Source organism: Dinoponera quadriceps, unplaced genomic scaffold (assembly GCF_001313825.1).
Source record: "Dinoponera quadriceps isolate SergipeBrazil2010 unplaced genomic scaffold, ASM131382v1 scaffold4585, whole genome shotgun sequence".
NCBI lineage: Eukaryota > Metazoa > Arthropoda > Insecta > Hymenoptera > Formicidae > Dinoponera > Dinoponera quadriceps.
Genome location: NW_014559030.1, coordinates 235493 through 254102, shown reverse-complemented (window position 1 = coordinate 254102; position 18610 = coordinate 235493). Strand labels below are relative to the sequence as shown.

The 18610-nt window shown below is 50.8% G+C and overlaps 1 protein-coding gene across 1 annotated transcript in view; it reads right to left on the bottom strand.

Annotated features, from left to right (window-relative positions):
- LOC106750113 (heterogeneous nuclear ribonucleoprotein K) overlaps positions 1-18610 on the bottom strand; it is a 102134-nt gene that overhangs the window by 60967 nt on the left and 22557 nt on the right. The window contains exons 2-3 of the mRNA XM_014630214.1: positions 12285-12334; positions 5115-5164 (exon numbers count right to left, since the gene is read on the bottom strand). The gene's annotated coding sequence lies outside the window, so the exon portion shown is untranslated. The remainder of the gene's footprint in view (positions 1-5114; positions 5165-12284; positions 12335-18610) is intronic.

The following is an 18610-nucleotide window of genomic DNA, read 5'->3' as shown; positions in this document are numbered from 1 at the left end:
TCTCTAAAAGTCAAGGACCGGTAAGCTCGACAGCTTTGTGATTCTTCTTCTCTCTCGTGTCGTCGTGTTTTCTCCCGTCCGACAGAAAGTATACCGTAAAACAATAATCTTTATCTCCCTATCTCGCCCGATCGCTATCTTTAAAAGAGGAGAAACCAGGCTGCCTGTATAAATAGCGTGAATAAATGAACGTGCCGGGAGCGTTCTTTTAAATGCAACTTTAATGCGCGGCGAAAGCATAACGACGGCGCAAAACACGAGATGAATAGTGCTCGTTCGCGGAAACAACACGCGCGTTTCGCCGAGGCTTCGCGGAGGATAACCGGATGTCTCGATCAATGTTTTTTTTTTCTCCACCGCGATCTCACTTTTCCACCTTTCTCATATCGCCCGACCATCGTCTACGGTATAATTAAGCGAATAAAAAAAGAAAAATTTGTTAGCACGATTAATAGAAAGCCGATCGAACCGAGAAACCAGGTGAAAGATACACGCGTCTGAGACACACACGAGTAACGTTTCTTTTTCTACCCGGTAATTCGATCGTCAACTGAACTTTCGAGCGGAATCCACGAAAATCGGCGCGGCAAGCTTCTCACGACGCGTCAAATAAACTACGATTAATACATCCTTCACAACCGTGCCGTTACCCCCTTCTCGCTCACGAACCGCCGGAAGAACGAGGAAATCGCTAACGAGTTGCATAAACGAGCCATGATGCATCATCGGTCGGACGGCATTATTGAGCGCAAAACAAAATCGACCGCGACGCACCACGACGACGAGGAAGAGGAGGACGACGAGCAGCATGGAAATCAACATGAATATGGATGAGCGTTGCATATGTGTGGATACTTTGCGCTCGCGTTCGCAGCCGAGCATAATATTCGACTTCGGTGAGCGAAAGGGAGCGGCGGGGGTGGGAGGGAGGGGTGGAGGGATGAACTGGCAGGTGAACCGCGCGAGATTATTGGCCGGGACCGACGAGAGCTTGGAGTTGGCTTCGAAATTCGACGTTTGACGTCAGTATGAGAAACGCGTCTGCTAATGCACGCGCGTCGCGCCGTCCGCGAGATCCTCGAAATAGAATGATTAACGCCGTCGAACCATGGCGCTGTAAATTCGACACCCGGTGGCACACAGGGCGCGGCGTCCCGGTCACCGGGGACGCGCGGTTTGCCTAAATTGTTAGACACCTCGTGTACAAACGCCCTCGTTGCCGTCGCCGCCGGACCCGCGGAGAGGGATATGCAAAGCGGACGCGCCGACAGGAAAGGTTGGAAAGCCGGAACTCGCGCGCGCGCGCATCGACAGACAGATAGACGTGCATAGATAACCGCATGGGTAAATAGAGAGTTTCCCCCCTACGATCTTTCCTCGCAAACGAAGCGTGTACGTTTGTGTTAAGCGGTGTCTGCAATGGGAATTTCACGCGTAAGACTAGAGTCTCGAGCCGTAAGAAACTGGCCTATCGTAGTCATAATGTGAGACTAATAATCGATCGTGATCCTACCGATTATTAAGACTCAAGGCTTCCAGTCTTTCGTCTTAAATTCTCATCATAGACGCCGTAAAATTTACGCGAATAAAATTCATCGCGCGAAAAATTCAACACGAAAACGCGACGCTCACTGGAATTTTCTGACACGTCGGCGGAATGTTCGCGAAAACTATAAAATTCACGGCGCACGCGTGAAATATACATCGTCGAAGTTTCGCTATCGTTGTCGGAGTAGCAACGAGAGACGATTAAACGACGGCTAGTAGAGCGCGAACTCGACACTTACTACTATGCACAAGCGCGCACACGTGTATTCACACACACATAGCAGACTCGACCCGTATACAAGCCATGCTAATTTGTACACCGAGCGAAGACTATTCGCCGACGATGACCTATTAATAGCGTTCGGGTGTAGCCGCTTCAACAGGATCGTCCCTTATTATACTTGATATATAAATCGAGTTAAGCTTTGTGTCGGCCAACACCACAATGCGGCCCGAATCCGACTATATAACACAACCGCGCCTTGAGATTGAATAATCTCCGTGGAAAATGACGCGTTCATTGAAATTAATTCCGTAATTCCCGGGGAAGTGTCAGCGAGACAAGCGACGCTCTAAACTTCAACGGCACCAGAATAATAAGAATTAACTCGAAGAAGAAGTAACTTGTTGGAATTATCCGAGTCAACTTCGCGACATTGGAACGCTACTTCTTACATTCCGAGCAACATTGTTTCTCGATAGTACCAATTAATGCCCGCTGAACGATACCCGGCGTCGAGGAGGGATAATTCAGTCTCATTAAAGCGATTATTAACGGCATCTCCTTGTCCGGCGCGACACAACGCGAGCGTCCATCTTTCCGCAAGGACGAAAACTGAAATTGATCGCCGCGTACGGATGCGTTTCTGCGACTGACGATTTAATTATTTCCATAAGGCGAGCATCTAACGAGCTTCTGCAATGTGCATTCCCGTCCGTTAGCTCTACCGTCCGTCCAACCCATCCATCCATCCTCCGTCCGTCCGTCCGGTAGGCCAAGCTTAAAATTAGACCATGAAACGGACAAGCCGGAAGCTTGGCCGAGCGGACGAACTAGGTAGCACCAAATTTATTTCGCGCAAGTGCGAATTCCACCCGGTGAATTCATTCATTCGGCCGGCCGACTCGCAAGCGACGTACATCGGCGATTTGCAAAGCTGCCGCAAAAATGTCGACACCGGCGGTCATCGACCCGGCGGGCACGGCCAAAGGAAGAACAAACGTCGCCGGCACTTTTCCCCGGCGGACGACAAGTCCGGCCTGTTTGTTCCGGCGATCAAAGTTGCGCGTCGGCCGGCAGAGAGGATATTGTTCGTCCCGCGCGGTTGTGCATTCTCGTTCCGGAATTGCGGCCATCGCCGCGCCTGCTTCGTTACAGCCACTTTGTCCGAGTGCGCTTGATTAATATCGCATATAATATTATGTTGCGTTTCGAACGAATGTAACGACGAAGGCTGGCGCGCGCACGCTGCAGGTATCACGTTTGCAAGAATCCCCCGCCGTTCGTCGGGAAATTTTAGAGTACGCTCGCGGCGTATTCGCCATGATTCGCGCGCCATATCCACTATCCATAATTAATTAATCCCTGATCTGAAATAGAAGCCGACGAGGAAGCGCTGTATCGCGCGCGCTGTTTACGCGCAAACTGTTATTCAGCCGACGGGCGTTGGCAATTCCGCGACGACAATTTCGAAAACGACAATTTCGACGAGAGTTTCGACCGCGAGAGAAATAAAATTCGCCGCCGCCGCCGCCGAGATAGACGACACACGGGACTCCGAGTGACTGTTAAAGGGTTAACAGTCAACCTATAACGCATTCGCCCGCGCTACGATGTCGTAAGCGGAGCGTCGTAAAAGAAAATCGCGCCTGTGTGAGAGAACGTGCCAAAGCTGACATCAGGCTAGTCGCCGTTGAACAGGGGTAGTAATTAGCGAGGGAGCACAGTCTTTAAACCCGCAGCCATTTAGGTCGCCGTCGTCGTCGCTGCGGGCACCGTAACAATGGAAAGAGAGCAGAAAGCTCGTTAAATTATCCACCGTGGCGGCCAAGCGCAATGTTGTGTTTCGCGAATCCCGACAATGCGATGCAATGCAGTCGGTTCGAATTACAGACGCGGTCCCCCCCCCGAATCTCCAGCGACTTTTGAACGGGCGGAACACGCGTCGAATGTACCTTCGTCTCTGGCGCAGCAAATCACACGGATGCACTCGACAGAGAGAGAGAGAGAGTGAGCGGTGACACGATCGACTTGCGCAAACACCGCAAAACCACCGAGTGATATTATTCGCGTTCGCATCTCCGTCGGGCTTCTCCGCCGACTAAGGACCGATTCATTCGGCGCCCGCGTCAACTACCCTATTTCACAGCATTAGGTTAACCCTTTGCGGTCTACCCGACTCGACATAGTGGTTTATGACGATCGTGCATGTACCGTCGGGCGCACCGAAAGCCGCGAGGAGAAAGGGCGGACGGGTGGGTAGGTGGATCTATACATACACACACAGGGGCATACATATCAGTATCATTATGATCGCGAGGAGATACACGACGAGGTAACGTTGCCGCGAGATAGAATACGGCGATGCGTGATTTTTAACCTCCCTGGGCCATTCGTTTTCGTTGCACGGCATTCCAGCAGCAGCTCCGGACATCAGCTCGCGGCGGTACGCAATGGGAATGAGAAACGGGGATGCGGCGGGGAGAGACCGGGGGGAGGGAGAAGAGGATACGAAAAGCGGGATACGCGAGAGATAAGTAATAACGTTGCTGCAGGTGGAATGCAGCGATCGAAGGCGAAACGCCGCGATTGGGAAGACTTCGACTCCGGCTGACCCCTCTCGCGAACGAGGAGAAAGAGGAGGATAACGCGCGTGAGCGACGTAAATTTACGAGTAAACAAGGGGGGGAGAGAGAGCGGCTCGCGATTTTATTTCTCTCGCGGAATGGCGGCCACGCGCGACGTCTCCCCCCTTTGGAAGCGGAGAGGAACGACGAGCGCTTAATTTACCTTCGTTTAATTCGACATCGCCGCGCGGTCGTAGATTTGAGAGCCGCTGGCCGCGAGAGGCAGGGCCGGCGGAGATCCGTGCGAAGGATGAAGGAAGGCGCAATAACAATATCGTCCTGCCCTTGCCACACGCGAGCAGGGAGTAACGTCCTGTTACACCAGTCTGACCACTTTGCGCGTCCCTCTTTCCTGAACCCTTCGTCTCTCGCGCGCGCAGAGACCGTTTTATTATACTTTGCACCGGCCGCGCTTTCGCCTTCGCCGCGGCGAAAACGCCGTCCGTGCGACCCGCTTTTCGTAATCACAATCTCATTCAGCGCACGTTTGTCCCCGACGCGTCTAATGTGATGAGGTAATGCTGCGCGCCTCTCTCTCTCTCTCTCTCTCTGCGAGAAAGAGAGGAAAACGGGGGAAAACGGATCGGTCGATTTTCCGCGTGTTTCTTTAGCTCGATGTTGCTCGAAGTCGCTTGAGTGTTCTGAACGGACGCGCTCGTGCGGTAAAAAAGTTGCAAAAGCAATAATTAAAACTAACGTAGTCGTCAAGTGTCACTCACCGATAATGGTGTTCAGCCTCGCAGCCGCCGCGATAAGTCAGCAACGAGACCTGCGCAATCAAGACAAAAGCGGTTTAGCTCTCGCCTAAGCTACGCGTACGAGTTTCTGTTTATGTGTGCCGTTAAATAGCGCGCATCTCGAATTAATATTTTGTAATAGCTCGGTGTGTCTTTTCGACTTCGGCGTTGATTAGAGGCGGTACCCTCCCGACTCGCACGCTGGCGGAGTTTCAGACAGTCCTCGTGAGATGTTTCGTTATAATAACGACGGAATTTCCTGCCACGTGCGCTAATAACGAGTGAGTCGTCCGAGTGCGCGAGAAATAACGCGCATCGGGAAGTCCTATCGATCTACCTCGCTATCTACTGGCGTCATCGAAACGCTAGGCGTATTCTTCGGGCGCGATAAGCATCGAGAGAAGCGCCGCGCTGGAATAAATGGCGCTACTGTTCGAGTGATATTTACGTGGCCCAAGTAAAATGGTTACTCCGATACTTTCAGACAAATATTTCATGAAAATTGAAATAGAATTGACTGTAGACACAATATGAAACTTTATTTGCACAAGCTGACATTTACTCGTATGCAATTCTTCTCAGCAACTCAACAATATAATAACTTGTCAGCAACTCAACGATATATCTTCTTTTAGTTTTAATTCCAAAAATAATAGAATCAATATGCATATAAGATTGTTATCATGAACACTGTAATATTATAACATTTACTTAAAAAAAAAAAAAATGGTTCTTCTAATTAATTAATTTCTTCACGACGTTTCTTACACGATCATCGTTACAAATATAACAAAATTCTCTTCTCAGTGTACATTGAACTTTTTTTTCTCGGCAGACAATAACATGAGATTGTTCCAACGAGACGAGATCGCGTCTCGCAACGCGACCGATATACATGCCCGTATTCTCACGCGAACGAGAGACGCGATAAAAAGGAAAAAAAGCACAAAAGAAACCGCGCGCATATATCTCATGTCCGAGTCGTGTGCGTCGTCGTAAAACTGCGCGGATATATCGCGGATTATCGCGGTCACGTTTACGCGAAATTGTTATAATTGCGACGAGTCCGCGAACTAGTAATCGTCGCAGACAGATGAGACCCGACTTCATAAGCGGGATGTAAACCTGACGTATTCTGAAAGGAACATTGCGAAAAGCCGTCGAGAGGAGAGCGAGAGGAAGAGAGAGACCGATAAATCGCGACGAAACCAGGCGAGTATCTCACGCACGTATCCGCGCGAGGTCACCGCCGCGGCTCGCCACGAGGTTTCGCCGTCGATAAAGCTGTCCTTGTTAAATCCTCGGTTGCTCAAGCTTTGCATTCGTTACACGACGCGTTCGCGGGGCGACGAGAGCTTTTGCGCGCGCTCGACGAGCGAATTCCGAGCGCGTAGGCCTATCCCGAGAGAAAATTGTCTTCGGTATTCACGACTATAATCGCACGGTTGCAATAATTACAGTCAAGGACGCCATTTTTATGGCAAGCATTGCTCCAACGTTGTTGATGATAAACTTTACATGCATATCGCTACACGGAGAAGAAAGATTGGTTGAATTCACGCGACAAATTTGGTTTTCCGAACCCAAGATTTAGATCTCTAGGAACGAAAATGAAAAATGTTTTGTTTCAGAGAATTAAACCTTGGGTTGAAAGAACCAAATTTGGGTTCTCACAACCAAAAGATTTGTTTGAGCATATCCCAATCGAATTTCGTTTCAGTTTGAGAGAACTAAATGAATTTTTCAGTAAATATTTTACTCGAATTAAGTAAATATCACTTGATCCAAGTGAAACTTTGTTTAGGAAGGAATATTAGAGTAATTATTTACTTGGATCTAGCACGTTTCTCTGTGTGCCATCAGCAACGCCGGATAAAGTGAATTTGGGTTCTTAGGACGAGGAATTTCTTGCGAAAACAAAAACGCGTTTCGTTCTCATTGCCACGTTAATTACACGAATCCGTTTTCCCCGTGTCGCGTTATTCTTCGGCTGGAGCGACAAACAGGCATGGTCGGAAATGACTGTAATTTGAGATTAGCGTCTTTCTATTTTTCCTGTCAACGCGTCTCGACGAAGCTGGCGGATGAGTATCGAGCGGCGGTGTCGTCCACGGCGCGAAGCGGACCGTTATTTAAATCCATCCACCTGCGAGGCGGCTGATTTCGCCGATCGACCGCGTTGCTACGCGAGCGCGCTATAATCTCCAGAGTCGGTCGAGTAAGGCCAAAACCTTGAGAAGCACAATATCCCGATCACTGTCACCAGATGCAGATACGAGAGAGAGAGAGAGAGCGAACTTCACTCGTCGGCACGGCCGCACCGCTCGCGCACGATCGCGACTCACTCAAGGCTGAAAATTCCAGACGCTCCGGGGATAGGTCAGGGACAATGAAACGTGCCAAACGCGGCTGCTGCTGCACCCGGGGTTCATTCAACTCCACCACGAGGTGGCTTTTTCGCACGATAAACGCGCATCGTCGCCGAAGGGGTCCGACGACCTTCCGGTTCTCGTTTCGTAACAGCAACGGGACGAACCTGACGAAGGAGAGCGCGCGTCCTGCGACCGAGCCTCCTGCCGGATCAGATCGTCGACGGCAACCGGAGGAGAAAGAGATTCCACGACCACTGTTTTACTATTAAAACTCGGCACCGCGTCTCTGCCTTGGTGGAAGAAATTTCGCGCGAATGGACCCTCACGTGCAGGCACGGTTGCGCCAGAACTGACACTAGGCCGCTAACACGAGTAAAACTTCGCGAAGTGGCGAGGCTCGTTCCTCTCCGAGACTCGTCCACCTCTTCCACCTCGCGAGGAGATGCGAGAGCCTGGTGGGGCGAATCGCTCGCGGAGGGAGATCGTCGAGGGGCAGTGAGAGGAAGGAGAAGTATGCGCGTGTACCAACCAACATGTGTGTGTGTATAAATATATGTACACACGTACATATATATGTAGGTATGTATGTGCGGGCGGGCGAGCGAGTAAGCCGCAACGTGCGCCGGAGTAATGCGGATGCATTGCTAGCGGAGAAACAGAGGAGGAGGATGCGGAGCGCGAGAGTGAGTGAGAGAGAAGGAAAGGAGAGTCAATGAACGACTCCGAGAGATCGCCACGCGATGAAAATTTCACGGTTGCAGAGGCGGAGAGCATGCCGCGGTGATGCACGGGTCATCTGTGACGAGAACCAGGTCGGTAGATTTCCCGATAGAGGAGTACACGAGCGCCGTGTTCTCGAGGCTCTCTTGCTCGCACACGCCGATCGCGTCTCTTACGTAAGCGTCGCGGGAGACCGCTCTCGAGATTTTAGCGGCTCGAGGAGAGGAACACCGCGATGAAATTGGGAGACGCGACGAGTATAGAACGATCGAGAGAGAAAATCGAAGTAAAGCGATAATTGACAGGCCGGGTTGAACTTTTCGTCGGAGAAGCGAATCGACGAACGAATCACGGGTGAAGGCTCGACGAAGAGGTTATGTCTACGATTTCGCAAGGATGTGCGCGTACCTGTAGGCAGTAGCGATGGTTCATGCTGGGTAATCCTGACTCCTCTCGGAATAACGAGCAATGACGACGGTTCTCGAGGCTCAAACAGCAGCGAACACGCGCGCGAGAACCGAACTACTCGCACGCACAACGCTCGACAGAGTCGATTCTCGTTTGGGGCGCGATAAACGGCAACTTCAGACGGCACACACTCTCGCACATACCTGTCGTTTCTCGCTTCACGGCGTATCGCCGAGGGCAACCTGCGGCCGCCCGTCCCACTGTGCTCAACGACGGCGACGACGGGGCGGGTGACGGGAATGACGATAATGACGCCAGAGCAGCACGACCAGGTAAGTGGAAACGACCCCGACGGCGAAGGACGTCGCGAGGAAGTGCGGCACCGCGGTTGAGACGTGTAGCTGCACGCGTGAAACGGCTAGCCCGATGAGTGACATGCGTGTGCTCGCGCGTGTGACGTGGCGTGTGTGCGGAAGTATATCGATCAGCTGACGGTCGGGCGGATACTGGGCCGCTTCGCGGAATTCACCATATTGTTGCGTCGGAACGCATGCGCCGAGCCCTCGTCCCTTCGTTCTGTCGTCCCCCCCGGCTTCTCTTTTCTTCCCTTACTTTCTCCCCCTCCCGCACCCTCCGCCACCCCCGCGATTTCGTCCGTCGCACGTACAGGGTGATTCAGCGGGAACCCGATATTTCTAGGACGCGAAGGGAGGGGGGCTCGAAAAATATATCCCGCGAGCTTCCGCGGACTAGAATCGATTGGCTGGGCGAGAGAGCAATTCTAATTCAACAAATAGGCGACACCGCATCGCGAGATGGACCGAGTCATTTATAGAGGCAGAATCGCGCGATCTCGACGAACAGGGTGGCGGTGGACAACCCCCTGCCGATCTTTTTAATAACGCGATTTGCGCGCGACAATTTTTTTCTTCAGCCGCAAATCCCGCGACGGGTTACGACGGACGCGCGCGTGTCGCTGATTTCGTACATCCCCCCTCTCTTCCCCTCCGTTATTCGCCAACCCGACGACCATCCTCTCGTTCTTCTTTCTATTTCCCAGGCGGATACGCTGGCTGTTTCTTCGCTTCGATATATTGCTGCTCGATATGCTAATAGCTCGGTCCTACTTTATCATACCGTCTAAATTACATTATCGTGTATATACATTTATCCATTTCCTCGCCCGTTCTTTCCTCTACCTCATCTATCCTTCGAATATCCTTCACGAACGGCGTTGTCCCGCGTCGTGTACTCACCGCTGGGTAACAGCACCGACTTTCTCCGATTTCTCGATTTCCGCGTTTTCCATTTTCATCTCTCGCAGTCATTTCCGTAATTTCGAGAGACCCTTAGCCGCGGCACGGGCCGACGACACACGTGTTTTCCTTCCGCGTGAGCGCGGAATATTAAACGAGGAGTCGCTGTGCTTTTCTGGAAATTGTTCCGCTCGTGCCAACGCACGAGTTCAATACTTACGGGGAGAAGGAACTCTTCGGTCAACCTGCGACACTTTTCGCGAATCGTTCTCTCGACAACGACGGCAAATAATTCGCGTTACGTCCTCTCGAAGAGACATTTCGCCGCGCTTGTGCCTGCGCGATCAAATGATGAGCGGATAACGGCCGCAAAACTGATTAATGTTCGGCAAACACGTGTAGCAAACCGCGGCGTTCGATTCCCTTTCTTTTCGTGCTTAAATTACGCCCGTCCGTTTCCCATTAGCGCGCCCCGTTGAGATATTAACGAACCGTAAAGAATGCGAGAGGTACTTGTTGGAGTAGCGATAACCAAATGCAACGAGATTAGCGGAACTAAAGGAGAGAGAAAGAAAGAGGGAGAAGACACGACATCGCGTATGGAAGAATTCTGGAAAACTGACGGGTCCGTCAAACCGTTTTCCGAGCGTCGAAACTCGTAAACTGTAAACCGTCCTCGGGGGAAAATCGGACCGGTTGCGGTAACACGGACATTGTCAAGAAACGAGATCAAGTTCGACGGAGATGCCAGCGCGAGGCGATCGGCTCGTGCTGGAACACGCGAAATAATTGCTGGTATCAATGTCGGCGTGTAATTGTCGGTTATCGCAATAACCGACAGCTTGGCGCGCGAGTAAAATAATGATCGCAACCGTTGTTGCGACGGAGGGCCGTGTGTATCCGACGCAGGTGGAAAGATTGAAGGAAGAAACGACGAGATAAAGACGAGAAATGAAATAAAATTACGCTCAGATAAAGAAAGAGAGAGAGGAAAGAGGAACGGGAAGGACACAGGTGAAAGAAAGACACGATGAACTGTGTGATTTCACGGCTTAGGCGCGCGAGGATTCACAGTCACGCTTCGTGATTTCGCTTCTTGATCCGCGCGAGAAAAAGAAACGGAAAGCTTGGATTTTCGCTCTCGCGCGCCGAAACTGGTTATTCACGAGAACGTCGCAGCGGTTTGCGTTGACCTCGGCGCATCAAGATCTACTACGGCTGTAGTTAACGGTACGCGTTAATTGAATCCCCCGACGCGCCGGAGAGATCGACACTGCGTGGAAATGAAAAATGCCGGGGAAAGCTGCCTTTCGGGATATGCTGCGGTGCTTTTGCGCCTCAGCGCCACGCTCCCTTTCTCGCGTTCCTGTGCGGGCTTGATTCCCGCATTTTCCTGCGGGAACGCGCGTCGGGAACGTTGAGAGCCGATATCGTTATCGTTAACGTAACAGTCGTTCTCCAGATTGCTATCCGGCCGTGTTTGAGCAACAGCATTAAACCGAGAGCGTCAGAGAGAAAGAGATCTTGTGCGCTCGCGTGCGCAATCATTAGCGCTTGGATATACAATTTTAACGACACCTCACTCACACCGGTTTCATTAGCCGTCGCCAACTGATGTAATTAAAAGCGTCGGTGCGCACGGTCACCTTTCACCGCGTTTAGAGAGAAGCGTCGTCGTCGCGCGTCGATCGTCATCGTAATCTCGCGAGGCTCACGCGAGTATAAATAGCGAGATCCTAATTGAATGCAAACGGACAGAAACAGTTATCTCTCGTCGCACGTTTTCTCCGATCCTCCCCCGTCTTATCTGAATGCCAGCCGCGAGAATTGCGAGCGCGGACGTGGATGCGAGTACAACGGAGAATATCTTATCGTTGCGCGATCGGGCGGACGTGTCTCGAAACGCCCGAAACTTCGCACGGTGACGACGGAAAAACGGCGGGAAAAGACGCGGGGAAAATTGCGCAGAAACGCCTTTCCCGGAATACCAAGGTGGAACAATGGCGATCTCTTATCGGGAATCTCTGCGTACAACAGTGTAGAGAGAGAGAGAGCGTTCACGAAACCGGTTTGTAATTAGCAATTAAAAAAGTATCCCATTAACATGATAATCGCACGAACGGTACTCGCTGCTGCCACCCTTGAAATTGACACGCGGTGCCGTTCGCGCTCCTCTCGGGAACCCGCCGATTCAGTTGTGCGTAATTCATACGTGACGCGCGAGAGAGTGAATTACTCCGACGTAATAAATGAATTATGTCGATCGTACGACGATCGCGCTTATTCGGGCAAAGCTTGGCGTCGCGACACGCCAAACTCTCCCGCCGAGCTTACGGCGAGCCCGGCCGTTCTCTCCCTTTCTCTAATTCAGAGAGTAAATAAATTCGTCAACTCACCTTGACACAGCAGTAAATTACTCTACGATCGATGCCAGCTCTCCGTTGGTCTGAAACACAAAACGGGACCGAAATTACGGCGGGCTCTCTCTCTGCCACGGTTATAAACACGCCGAACTCGTTTTCGAGGCGCGCGTGCTAAGTGAAAATTGCGATATCCGCGCATCGTACGGCGAAACAACGTTTGTTTACACGTCATACCCCCCATGGCTCGCGCTCTGACGTCCGCGCGAAACCTTATCGATCAGGATGTATCCTCGATGTGGGACACACACAGACTATCGGCGGCCTTGTGCGCGCCTTATTGCAAAATACAACGCGCGCAATTCGCGCGAGAGTCTCGCCGTGAAAACACGAAGCGGAAAGCCGAGGAATCTCGGAAACGAAAAAAAGATCAGAGCGCGGTCGGGAGAACTGTTACCTTTGTATCTTATCGCTAGAATACAAGCTTACACAATTTTCGAGAGTCGGCGATCGCGCCTTTTAAAATCAAACACGGTCGAAGAGTCTCGATAACAAAAATGATAACGAAAATCGGAGCGCGCGGCCGAAAAAATGTTTCCACGGCGTGGAAGAAACCGCGAAGCCGGCTATATCCCGGCGGATGATTCATCGTCGAATTCTAGTTTAATTCGTCGCTTAATTGCGAGACAGGCAAAAACTTATAGAATCCCCTCCCCCGCTACGTGTGGCAGTTTTTTTCTTTTTCCCCGAGACGCGGATGAAGCCACTCGGCGCCGAAACAACGGCTCGTCTATACAGATAGGAGGTAGCTACACAATGGCGTGCGATAATGAAATAACTTAATTTCGCTCCGGGGCAAACACATAGATCAAGTGAGGGGGGGATGGCAGTGACAGTGGTGACTGCCGTTGGAGTTGGTAGCGGAGGTGGTATGCTGGGTGACGACGGTAGTAGTGGTGGTGGTCGAAAGCGAGCGAGTCCGATGCAAAATACGCGCTCGACCGACGAGAGAAGCGCGTTAAACCTCCGAGTACACTGTAATTCACTTTGTTAGCCCGCGATCTCTTACGAGGCGCGGTACTCCGGTACAGGATGTATCCTCCTCAACTGGGTCGCGAATGCGCCAAGCCGATTGGTCCGGCCGAAAATCAAATAAATCTCTACGATGAAAATTCGAAGGGAGGGAGAAAGAAAGAGAGAGGGGGTCCGTTACGTTGCATAGCGAGCGGGCAAATGTTAACGCTTTCCGGATCCTTAAAATACATCCCCGTCCTGATTTGGGTTCGAACGAAGCTAGGAGGATATCGATCTTTCCGAATACAGTTCGATGGCGAGGTCTCTAGCGTTCGACGAGCGAATCAATAGCGTAGGTTGACGGAGAAGCGATGAAAGAATGAGATAGTCGATAGGATGAAATAATGCACGAAACTGACGCCGGTCGTTATGCAACGAGATCGATCGGACTTTCGTTGGGTAGGCTACTATGCCTTGTTACGGAGACGCTAGAAAGGTGATTTTGAACGGATTCCGAAGCAAACGAGAGTAACTTTTCCTTCTTGCGCAAAACGGGCACAGTGCGGTGCTCGGGAAGGTTCGTCGAATGGTGGTGATCGAAGGGAAATCCGTTCGGTCAGATCGTGGGAGCACGAAGCGAGTGGCTGAGCGAAACGTCAAAAGTGCATGTTACAGTCCAGAGTGTGGTGTGCACGGTCGCCATGTCGGACGACTTTAAAGCTGATTGTAAAAAGGTCATCTTACACGATTGAGCGACTCGATGGCGATAATCGCGGGACAGAGACACAAAATCCGAATCTATATCCCGTTGGTCGCGACGAAGAAGAAGAGCGGAGCGGCCGGCGACGAAGTCGACGAGGTTGAAGACGAGGAAGAACGGGCACTTGGCACCGCAGCGGCAGGCCGATGTTCTCCACTTGATGTGTCCACGTCCATTTGTGGGTCCCGATGGCCTCGAACTGGTCTCTTATCCCCGGTATCGCCCAATCAAAAAACCGGCAGCGTACCGCCAGCCGATTGGTCGAGTACGGCCACCGTGAAGACTGCAATTGGTCAACCGGCCCGAGTCACCCATGGTTACCGTTTGCATCAACAACATCTACGGTCGATATTCGCGGCTTTACTACCTGGTCCCGCGTACTACTCCTCCACGTCTCGCACACACGTCGCGATTAACACCTACATAACCCCCCAGGGTGGTATTCTCGAGGTGAGGGCAACCGCTTTTCTTCCATCGCCGACCCCGCCGCCGCTCTATGGCGGTACACCCCCTCGCCCCGAAGGGCTTCGGGGAAAGTCGAGCCAACGGCGACTAAGGGTCGCCGCGAAAAGCTGGTACCCCAGTAGCTGGCGTGGCTCCAACGCACCTCTCCTCAACGATGATTTTCCGATCCTCGCGATCCCTCCTTATCGCGACGGGTGCTCGCGCAATACCGCCGGCTGTATTTGCGCAAGGATAATCTTGGCAATTAAATCGAAGACTGAGAGAGCCGCAGGATCCTGCCGGAAACGCGGTATCCTGTTTTCAGTAGTTAAATCAGTTGTAACATGTAAACACCTAAAAAATTATTATATAATCATTTCTTCCTCAATTGACGGTCGGACGGTAAGAATATGTTTTCGTCGTTGCACATTGCTGCTATCCAGCGCGCGATTTTGCGCGTACACACTGAATCTCAGTTCCAAAGTGTCGCATAAACGACTCCGTCTTCGAAGTCTAATTGCCACTTTAGCGATTGTTGGGTTAATGGTATTAGCTTCGGCTCTGGCTACATCCCAGAATTCACTGTCAGCGCTTCGAAGGATAGATAGAGAGAGCGTAGTTCTGTCTTATTTTGAATTAAGCTGCGTGACGGAGACGCAACGATGCTGTTAGCGCTAATTGCTAATTTCGCAACGTACGCCGCAAGCCCGTATAAATACCCGATTGCATTTTCTCATAACGAGCGAAATGCAATTCGGTGCGTTGCGCGCATTTCCATCTCATATTGAATAGATCTGGCAGGGAACGACTATGCGGAGATGTAACGACTCTGATCGCGAGTCATGTTATTTTTGCCACCGCGTAGCATCGCAAGTTAATTGCGCCCCGGTGTATATTCCCCGAGCGTCGGATGGATCGTCGCTACGAGAGAGAAAGAGAGAGAGCGGAGTCAAGTGTTTCACGGATAAATCAACTGCAACAACGGGGCGTTAATGGCTCGTAATGGCCGTTTGAACGGGAGCGCGAAATGATACGACGTGTGAGAAAAAGATCCTATTACCGGAGCCGCGAGTTGAATATGGAAGCGAACAGATGTTATTAGGCGACTTCGGCGGTTCTCAGATAGGCGAGAACATTTGTCACGTGGAGTGTCGGCGGGGAACGTCCCATCGGAATCCACTTCCGGAGACTCGGAAGAAGCGGTTATCGAAGCCGCGGTATTATTCGCAACTTTCGAGAGGAACCAGAACGCTCGCCGAGTGAGGACAGGGAACTCGCGGCGGGTATGTCCCCGTTCAACGTTCGATTATCCGTGTTATCGATCGCGCGTTACTCTCGTATATTCGGCGACGTACGACGAAATAAGCAGCGCCGATGTTCCAGCCGTTCAACGGCTGCGGTTCGTACGCGATACACGCCGGTTTTGTCAGAAAAACAAATATAAATGTTTTTCAGAGAAACATAATCTATTATTTCGACGAATCTTTTTTCCCAATAATTTGATATTTTGATATATGCCGCGATTTTTGTTCAATTCGATTGCAGTTTGCGCCACACAATTTGCGCAACTCCGCGACTTGGTTCTATTCACCTGACTCTTTTTCACATGCGCATACTCCGATAAAGTAATAAAAATATTTATTCAGACAATGGAAAAAAATCCCAAACTTCTCCGGATAGGAAAAATCGCTTTGGAATTTTAGGTTTCCACGTTATTTATTTATTTCATCCTTTTTACGGGAGAGTAGATCTCTTTGGTATGTAACATTATTGACAATATAATAGCAGATGATACACAAAGGAATAGTGAAAATAAGCTACTATACAAAATTAGACAAAAAAAGAAAGAGAAAATCTAAGCTATACTGAATAAAAAAAAAGACACTCTGACAATCTCGCTATCGTCAAGGTCACCGATGACCATGTCTGACTTTGACGAAAAGAAAAAAAAAGTTTCATTGAAATATTAATTCTTCGCGACGACAGTCGATCACAGTTCGTCGAAATCAAACTTTCGCAAAGTTTCGTCCAAATCAACGTCTCCTCGATGAGCCGAAGTGAACATCGGTCAACGGTCGACGAAGAGTTACCAAAAGACAACCAGGCCAGGGAGGGGATAATTAGATATTCGTACAAGCAATCGCGCCATAAAATCGATACCAAAATACAAAAGCGGCGCACGATCGTCGCGGAAGAAAGGCGACGTGTAATAAATAATTCAGAAATTAGATAATATCGTGCACGCTGCCCATTCCGCGGAAACTGGTTCGATTGGTTCGCCTTGTTTTTAAGAGGAAACCGTATTACCCGACACGCCAACCCTGTTGTCCTGTACAATGCGAACGGAACTCGCTCGCCAATACCGCTTGTCAATTAAGCCCACACGGATCGGCCGACCTAATAAAATATGACAAATGCCTACCAATCTGAAAGCAAGAATGTCTGGAGGAATGTCTTAGTGCATCCTAAAATAGTGCCAATTCCCAGACGTCCCATTTTTGCATCGATTTGGGAAGCCATCGAGCGAATGAAGCTCGAATAAATTTGGGAAGTGCGCGAAACCGTCACCCACGCGTATCCCCGGAGTTTATATTGTAGTCAGTCAAGTTGATGCGACAGTCTTTTCTCGTGGAATGCACACTTCACTCGTCTCGGTATATTTCTTTCGAAAGAAATCCCCACCGACACTTGCTCGCTGGTAAAAGGCTCTTGTGAACCGGCCTAATATTATTTTGCGTATGCTTAATATATCGGCGTTCACGCAAGCGGTAATCCACTCGAAGGTTCAATCAATCCCCCGTTCCAGAAATAAGCTGCACATGTGAGGCATCAAAGGTAACGATATTATTAGCCCGCCGACTCTTATCGAGTTAACGGCGCAGTGTGCGATAGAATTATAAGAACGGAATTAAAGCGTCAGGCGAATCGCGAAGCTACCGCCGCGGCTGTAAGCTGCAAGAGATTCACTTTGACGATGACGAACGACCGACTCTGCGAGAACGTTTCTAAACGCGACAAACTCGGCGATTACGCGATGCACTTTCTGCATGGACTCACTCGGCGATAAATCCTTCACGGAGGCTTAAAGGTCTTCATGTTTCTTGTTTGCAAGTGCGACGCATCTTTCTTCCGCGAGGGCCATCAGTGAAATCACTTTACCGGCCAGCTCCCTCCGCGAAAGTGTAATTGCAAAAGTTACGAGTGGGGCGATGAAATTGTCACGGCTTGTTAACATTTCGTGGCAGCAACGGCGTGAGGTACGCTTGAGAAGAATTCAGTTTAACGCCGTGAAAAAGTATCGCGCGACGGTGCTGCGCTAATGAAGTTGTCCGCTCGCGGGACAAGAGATTTCGACAAATACATCTATTTTTTTTTCCAACGTTTCACCGAACGATTTTTCCCTTTTGTGTCCTGAGGAAAAAGGAAGATTCCTCCTCTTCGTCCGTCAGCGACGATCGCGTTGCCTCGCGGTAAACGATCTTGAGAAGAAGTCGCGGAAGTGAATCGAGGAAGAGACAACAATGCGAGATCGGCAGTGGAGGCAACGCGAGAAGAAGAGGGTGATGACCGGAAAGGGTGAATGAACGGAAATCACGAGCGACTTCGGAGGGAAAGGGAGAGCAAAGCTACGAGAGAGAGAGAGAGAGAGAGAGAGAGAGAGAGAGAAAACGGTAAGGAGGAGGAGAGAAGCGAAAGGAAGAGAGCTAGGAAGCGCGGAAGGAGAATTTATATCGTTACTCGCGAGTGCTTCAGCACGTAGGCGTAAAGCACAGGAGGAAACAACGACGCGGTTCCGTCACGACAAGACGGCACGCAAGGATGAAGAGCTCGCGACGAAAAAAGCAACGGTCCCTCGCGATCGTCGCGATCGAAGCTGAAATCGCACGACGACCACCGGAGACGAGATCCTGAGCAGAAATAGACGCAAGTCGCGCTTGTCGCTGCGCTAATTTCTAAAAATGCCCCGACGGATTAATGGGCGAGCCCGCGTCATACGGTGGCCGACGACGAACGCGTTCGCGTGCTCGATGAAAGCATCGCTGGAAACCGCGTCGTTGTCGTCGTCGTGGAAAATAGCGACGCAGTAAACGAACTAGGACGGGAGCGGAGGCACGGCCGAAGGAAAGGGATACTCTTCCAGTCC